The sequence below is a fragment of the Jaculus jaculus genome, chromosome 9 (genome assembly GCF_020740685.1).
Source record: "Jaculus jaculus isolate mJacJac1 chromosome 9, mJacJac1.mat.Y.cur, whole genome shotgun sequence".
NCBI lineage: Eukaryota > Metazoa > Chordata > Mammalia > Rodentia > Dipodidae > Jaculus > Jaculus jaculus.
In genome coordinates, this window is record NC_059110.1 from 39,605,352 (window position 1) to 39,613,882 (window position 8,531).

An 8,531-nucleotide genomic window follows, 5' to 3' on the forward strand; every position below is an offset into this window, starting at 1 on the left:
TAAAATGATCTGTTTCAAGTGTGACCACTTTTTCTACAAATTTCAATATGTCATTTTTTTTTTTTTTTAGTACTGAGTAGAATTCCATAGTGTAGATATACCACATCTTGGTTAATCTATTCATCCAATGATGAGCACCTGGGTTGATTCCAGTTTTTAGCTATTATGAATTGAGCAGCTATAAACATGGTTGAGCAAATATTTCTGAACTGGCATTTGGAGCTTTTAGGGTGAATGCCCAGTAATGAAATAACAGGGTCTGCTGGTAACTCTATATTCATCCTTTCCAGGAGTCCCCAAATTGATTTCCACAGTGGTTGTACAAGCTTACATTCCCACCAACAGTGAGTGGGGGTTCCTGTTTCTCCCCAGCTTCACCAACATTTGTGTTTATTTGATCTTTTAGTGTTTGGTGTCCTTACTGGGTTAAGGTGGAATCTCATACTTGTTTCAATTTGCATTTCCCTAATGGTTAGTGATGTTGAACATTTTCTTAAGTGTGTGTTAGCTATTTGTAATTCTTCCTCTGAGAACTCCTTATTTATCTCTCTGCCCCACTTGTAGAGTGGGTTGTTATATTTTATTTATTTATTTATTTTGTTTTATCAAGGTAGGGTCTCATTCTAGCCCAGGCTGACCTAAAATTCACTCTGTATTCTCAGGGTGGCCTCGAACCCAAGGCAATCCTCCTACCTCTGTCTCCCTAGTGCTGGGGTTAAAGGCATGCACCACCATGCCTGGCTTCTTGTTTTATTTTTTATTGTTTAGTTATTTTGAGTTCATGTAGATTCTAGATATTAGGCTTCTGTCAGTGTTATAGCTGGCAAAGCTGTTCTCCCATTCAATGGGTAATCTATTGGCTCTGCTTATGGTATGTTTGTCTTTGCAAAAGCATTTTAGCTTCATGAAATCCTATTGGTTGAATGCTTGTTTAATTTCCTGGGCTACTGGGCTTTTGTTCAGGAAGTTGTTTTCAAGTCCTATATCATGGAGCATGCTTCCTGTTTTTTCTTCCAGTAGTTGAACTGTTTCAGGCCTTATATTGACATCTTAAATCCACTTGGACTTGATTTTTTTGTATGGTGAAATGAGTGGATCTAATTTTATTTTTCTACATATGGTAATCCAATTTGCCCAACACCATTTGTTGAAGATACTGTCTTTTCTCCAGTCTATATTATTGGCACCTTTGTCAAAAATCAAGCAGCTGTAGTTACTTGCACTAAAGTCTGGGTCTTTAATTTTGTTTCATTGGTCTGTTTCTATTTTTATTTCAGTACCATGGTGTTTTTGTCACTATGGCTTTGTAATATAGCTTGAGATCAGGTATGGTGATACCACCAGAGGTGTTTCTTTTACTGAGGATATGTTTGAATATCTGAGGCCTTCTTTCATTCCATATTGATTTTGAGATCAGTTTTTAAGTCTCAGTGAGGAATGATGTTGGTATTGCATTAAGTCTGTGTATTGCTCTTGGTAGAATTTCAGTTTTCACAATATTAATTTTATCTATCCAGGAACATGGGAGGTCCTTCCATCTTCTGTCTCTGCATAACATGACCCAACCTGTGGCTCTGACATTCTTTCCACCCCCTCTTCTGCAAAATTTCACATTCCACTGAGTGGATCAGTTAGCCAAATCAAGAGCAGTTGGTTTCCCACCATGGCTGTGCCCCACTATTGCACTTGTGTGAGAATCACAACATGTTATTTGCTGCAAAGTAGGTTAGACCATGAGTTGCTTGGACAGATATTGGTCATTTTCCCCCAGTCGCCCACGTAGCACCTTCTGGCACTAGCTGCACTGACTGGGGACTGACTCTCTCCCAGCTTCCAGCCATGTTGTGCCATTTTACGTGTCAACTGCATATAGTGTCTTCAGCAGTAGGATCTTACCAGTAAGCTTTGGTGGGTCATCAAGTACTCTGACAGAAATCTGTCTTTCTTTTAGGAAACCATGTAGGTCTCTCTGATCAAAAGCTCATTGTGGATGATAGCCAACTGCTGGTACTGGGAGTTACAGGTCAGTGCCCACTAAGAAAAGGAAGAAAAAGAAAACTAATATAAAAAAGTTAGAAAGAAGAGAGAGAAAGAGAGAAGCTGTAGACAATTAAGTTGTCTTCATCTTACTCTCTCCAGTGCCTTGTAACTCAGGTGTTCCCCCTAAGGGCCTGGTGAAGGTTCAACCAGTTGGTCTACCTTTTAGTATGTAGAATTTTATGGTACCATTGCTGGTTGGGTCTAGATTTCTGTCCCCACCCCTCCTTTGCCTTCTCCTTCTTTATATTCATGATTATGATGTGCTCATGTTGGATCACTCCCTTGATGAGTAAGAAGTAGCTTTCTTTGTCCCTTTTGATTATTTCTGGTTTGAAGTCTATTTTATCAAATATTAATATAGCAACACCCACTTTTTTTTTTATTTCCATTTGCTTGGAATATCATTTTCCAACCTTTCACCCTGAGGAGGTGTCTATCTTTAGTGGTACAGTGAGTTTCTTGAAGACAGTAGATAGAAGGGTCCAGTTTTTTAATCCATCCTGATAGCCTGTGTCTTTTTTATATCCAAATAAATATTTATAAATATTCAAAGCTTTATGTATACTTCTACTAGCAAATATATAAATATGTGGGAATTACAAAAACTGACCTTGAGATCTTCAAAACCCAAAGTAAGTATAAACAAATATTTATATTGTAAGTGGCACCATCACCAGAAGAAAAAGCTGGTCTGATACATACATAATTATTTCAAATGTCATTTAACTATTCTCTTTTTCAAAAAAGTATCAAGAGGCCAAATATACCCAGAAAAAAAAGCAATTTTTCCTCCTCAGGAGTAGCAGTATATGAATATATCTCCATCTTTTCATCCAGGTAGCAAATGAGAATCTGTACCTGACCATTTAACAAAAGACCATTTCTGGTCAGAGACAGGCGGGAGGAGAGCTGTGCAATGACCCAGAAGCAAATCCCAACAGGCAATTTTCCGGGAAGTCAAGACTGCTGCTGCAACATGATCTTTCACATCAACTTCTAGGAACCTCCCAGCCTGCCCTGGAGGAAGACAGTACAGCAGCACACCCATGTTAAATGTGGTCTTAGGGTTGATCACCATCAGCTGAAATATAGGGCTTCCAAATGACTCATTCTTTTTGGCATGAGGATGAATCAGAACAACAAACAGGAGCCCCATTTCAGAATAGGCTCTGTGACAGACTGAAGCTTGATAAGAACAGTGAATGTGCATCTTTTTCAGGAGTTGGCCAGTTTTTAAATTCCAGATCATGATGCTGTTCATGATGGTGGTGCCAAGCAGAGCTTCCTGCATCCCCTGGACCTCAGCAAAAGTTAGGACTGTCTCTTCTGGAGGCATGAAAAGTTGTTCTTTTTTCCTTCCTCCATCTTCTGCAAATGACATGACTCCTACTTGCTGATCATAAACTATTCCACTGCTGCTCACTAGTCTCCCCTTTGTCAGACCCAGCACAGCTTTGATGTCTCAGGACTTCAGTAGTGCTTGCTTTCCATGTTCACCATCAGATGGACACTGGTTTCTCTGATTTCCAAACTTCTCAAAGCTACACACACAAGATTGTGAACATCTGGAATGGGAACTATCTGTAACACTAGAACCTCTGTGAAATGCCAGGTATAAACTTTTTCCCATTGCTAAGTGTCCAGTTTCCAAGGAGAAATGGCATCTTCACAAGCAATTATGATACATAGCTCTAGAACCAGCTTTTTCCAACCACACAGCACCCACATCCACAGAACAGAAACCAGAAGGATTCTTTAACTTTGAAACCAAGTGTAGCTTGCCTGGGTTTAAGCTACCACAAGCAGGAAGATCCATCATTTTGGTCTGAGTGGTTCACCTGTTGCGAGCTTTCCTGCTGCAGCAAACAACCTTCTTCACCTGTTTTCTTATAACTCTTAACCTGGGGAGGCCCAGATTCCTCCTCAGGGGACTCCCAGATGCAGTGAACACCAGTTGGGTCCCCGAGATTGTAGGTTGGGGGCTGACATTGGCCTCCAGCCTGATGGACGAGCCTCTCGGGAAGCCTCTCAGCAGTGCAGAGAAGGAAAGTTTGAAGGAAAAGATAGTGTTTTTGAAAAGAGAATATAGCAAGACACTGGCCTGCCTTTAGCCTGTGTCTTTTCATGAGTGAGTTAAGACCATTAATATTTAAGGTTATTACTTGATGTTTGAATTAATCCCTGCCATGGTGAGGTGTTTTATGGGGTGGGGTGCTTACTTGTGTTATGTACTGTTTTGAGCCTGGTCTGTTTTGGTTATTGTCATCTTCTTGTTGGCTCCTGAGATTAGTTGTTTGACTATTCTGTGTGTTGTGGTCCCTCAAGTATTCTCTGTAATTTTGGCTTTCTGCTCATATAATTACACAGTTGACATTTTTCATGGAAAGGTTTTCTTTCACCATCTATTGTGAGGGATACTTTTGCTGGGTAAGGTAGCTTGGGTTGGAAGCCATTGTTTTTCAGACTTTAAAGTGTTCCATTCCATTCTAGTTTTCAGGGTTTCCATTGAGAAACTTGATATTATTCTAATGGCATTGCATTTCTTTGTGAATTGCTTCTCTCTTTCTGCTTTTAACACTCTCCCTTTGTTTTCATTGTTAAGAGTTTTGAACTATGATGTGTCTTGGAGAGTTTCTTCTTTGGTCCTACCTGTTTGGTGCTCTGAGGGCTTCTTGTATCTGGATGGGCTTCTGTTTTGCAAGACTCAGAAAATTTTCTTCAATGATTTTGTTGAGTATATTTTCTGTGCCTCTGGTCTGGATTTCCTCTCCTCCTGGTGTGCCCATGATCTGGATATTTGGTCACTTTAGAATGTCCCATAGTTCCCTCATGTTCTGTTCACTTGATTTTTTTGAGCCTAGCAAGGATTTTGGCCTCCCGATCAATTTCTTCTGTCCTATCTTCCAGGCCAGAGGTGCTGTCTTCCACATGAGTAACTCTGTTGGTGAGTGATTCTAAAGAGGTGTTCATAAATTCCATTTGATTTTTGTGTTCTATTGAGTTGTTTTTAATAATGCCCATCTCTTTTTTGAGGTATGATTTCAATTCAAATTCAGATGTTCTTGATGCTTCTTGTGATTTATTCTAGCATTTGATCAAATCTTCATTGAGCCTAATCAACCAGTTGTTGAGGTCTTCCACTTCTTGACTTACCTTCAACTTATTCATATTTCTTTGGAGGCTTGTAATGTTTTCTTCCATCAAGTTAAGTCTACTGTCAAAAGCTGAACACTCTAGGAGACAGTTCTGTTCAATTTCATTGATATAATTGTTGATTATTTGATAGTTTGCTTCAAGTTCAGCAATGTTTTTTTTTTTAAAATCAGGGTCGCATTGGTTGTTGTGTTCTCATTTTGGCAATGAATTTCTGTAGATTAGATTTCTCTTTGATTTCATTGAATGCTTCCATAGTGAAGATCTCTCAGTTTTCTGACATTCATTGGCTTTTCTGCATTGTTGTCTACCCAGTTTAGGAGGAAGCAAGTTTGTATCCTCAGGCCCATTCACCCTGACTCAGGTGAACAGGGATATTCAGTGTCCAGTCAAGAAACCAGAGCAAAAGGCCTGATTCCACAGTTCACACAGGGGCCAGGCCTCCCCGAACAAGGCACAATGGGACCTACCAGGACCAGGGTACTAGGAGGAGTAAGGAAACAGGGATCTGGCCCACTTTGTGCTGAGCCCTCCAGCACATAGACCGGTGCAGAAGACCTAGACTGGGAAGGTGGGAGCAGTCCAGATACAGGGGTCTGGTCTACTTACTCCAGAGGACCATGGCCTCCCACACAGTGACATGCAAGGAGTCAGACCCAGGCATTTGGCATGGCAAAGATGGGCCCAGCTTACTCACTCCTGACCACCACACCTGCCCACACACTGATCGTGTAGGGAACTCAGACCACGGCAGTGGGAGAGTGGTAGAAATGTGTCTAGACTACTCATTCCAGACTGCCATGACTGCCCACATATTTATTATCTTAATCTTTTGTTTCATAGTATATTAATTCTGGTTGACTTCACAACACTGAATTACATATGTCATTTGCTCATATGTTCTAATCTAAGAGTTTATTAGTCTTTGTCTTTCATGCAATTACTTCTAATTTTTAAATTTATTTTCCCATTTTTGACATTTCATTTTCTATCCCTTATACACTTTCTTTTTGTTTGTTTTTTTGTTTTTTCAAGGTAGGCTCTAACTCTATCCCAAGCTAACCTGTAATTCACTATGGAGTCTCTGGGTGGCCTCAAACTCATGACAATCCTACTACCTCTGCCTCCCAAGTGCTGGGATTAAAGGCATGTACCACCACGCTTGCCCCCTTGTACACTTTTGCTCTTTTTAATTCTTTCCCTCTACTTGCTCAATTTTCTCTTGTTTTTTTCTCTTACACACACACATACACACACACACACACATACACACACACACACACTGAAAAATATACATGACTACAGCTATGGATGTGTGCATTATGCACCATAATATATTCTGTATATTATGTACTTCTTAGCAAATAATTTCAAGGGTTAGTGAAGTTAAAATCTATTACTTGATTAAAATGAAGTCTGTCAGATTTTTTCACTATATAAATAATATTAGAATTTTAATTATTAAACAACAGGTGAGAAGACATTTTTGAGACTAAATAATTACCTCACTTTTTGAATCTATTGAATGATTTCAGTCCACTAATGGCTCTCTGCCAGAGATTTGTCTTCTACTCACCACTGGACATTTTTCTCCTTTTGTAAGTTAGGCTCTTTAGACTTTATAATTCTTAAAGTTATGTGATGCTTTTATTATAATTCATCCTTTCTTCTATCTGTGTACTCTGAGTACAAAAGTTTCATGTAACTTTGTAAATTTCAGAAGTTCAAGAACAATCATTTCTTTTACTTTTTATCACTCCAGTGTCTGCATCTCTCTGGTTCTGTTTCTGTTGGCTATTTTTCCTCTTTGCTTTTTCAACATGTTCCCTATATCACTATCTTCCTGGCAAACATTTCACTAAATATTTTTTTTCTTTCTTTTTGTTTATCATGGGCATACTTAGTATGGATACATCATGTGTTGGTAACATCCTTTCTCTCATCTTTGCCCCCTTTGTGCTGGAGGCCCTCACAGTGAGGGTGAGCCATCCATGCATCCCTGACATGAAACCTACTTAATGAAGACAAATAATACTTTTTATGTGTTGTTGAATTTGGTTTGTGAGGATTTTGTTCGGGACCTTTGCATCTAAGTTCATCAGGGATATAGGCCTATAGTTTTGTTTTCTTGTTGTATCTCTGTCTGATTTTGGTATTAGGGTGATACTAGGTTCATAAAAGGAGTTGGGGAGCACTTCATGTTCTCTGATTATATGAAGCAGTTTGGTAAAAATGGTTTCACTTCTTCAAAATAGGTTTGATAGAATCTAGCTGATAAGCTATCCAGTCCTAGAGTTTTCTTTTTGGAGAGATGTTTGCTTACCTTTTCAATCTCCATGGATATGATAGATTTATTTAGGAGATTAATCTTCTCTGAGTTTAGTTATCATATTTGGTAAGTGTCTAGGAATTCATCCATTTCTTCCAGATTATCTAGTTTTTTGAAGTAGAGGTTTTGGAAGGAAGTCCTGATGATTCTTCCAGTTTCATTGATGTCTGTTGTGACTTCTCCCTTTTCATTTCTGATTTTGAGACTTCTTATTCCCATTTTCTTGGAATATCACTTTCCATTTTTTCACCCTGAGGAGGTATCTGTCTTTATTGGCAAGGTGAGTTTCTTGAAGACAACAAATTGAAGGTTCCATTTTTTCTGATTTACCTTGTTAACATGTGTCATTTGATAGGTGAGTTAAGAGCATTAATATTTAAGGTAGTTTGATTTGATCCCTGTGATGTAGTACTTTATGGTTTTGTTTTTTTTTTTTTTGACTTTGGACATTTTTGAGCCCACTCTAGTTTTGATTATTGTTATCTTCTTGTTGTAAGCTCTTGAGATTGGCTGTTTGACTCTTCATTTTTTTTCTTTTGTTTATTTTTTAGTTTGTTAGTTATGAGAGAGAGATACAGAAATAGGCAGGTAGAGAGAGAGAATAGGTATGTCTCATCCTCCAGCCACTGCAAATGAACTCCAGATGCATGTGCCCCCTTGTTCATCTGACTTACATGGCTCCTGGGGAATTGAACCTGGGTCCTTTGGCTTTACAGGCAAGCACCTTAACTCCTAAGCCATCTTTCCAGCCCTGTTTGACTCCTCTGTTTGGAATTCCCTGAAGTATTCTCTGTAGGTTTGATTTTGTGTTCATATAGTCATAGGGCTGACTTTTACCATGGAAAGTGGTGAACATCTATTATGACAGATACTTTTGCTGGGTAGTATAGTTTGGGTTGGAAGCCATAGTTTTTTAAACTTTGAAGTACTCCATTCCAGGCCCTTCTGGATTTCAGGGTTTCTATTGATAAATCTGAGGTAATTCTGATGGGATTGCCTTTGTATGTAG

The 8,531-nt window shown here is 39.0% G+C and overlaps 1 pseudogene; it reads right to left on the reverse strand.

Annotated features, from left to right (window-relative positions):
- Positions 1-2,833: 2,833 nt before the first annotated feature.
- Positions 2,834-7,531, reverse strand: LOC105944848 (annotated as a pseudogene).
- Between the last annotated feature and the right edge of the window lie 1,000 nt (positions 7,532-8,531).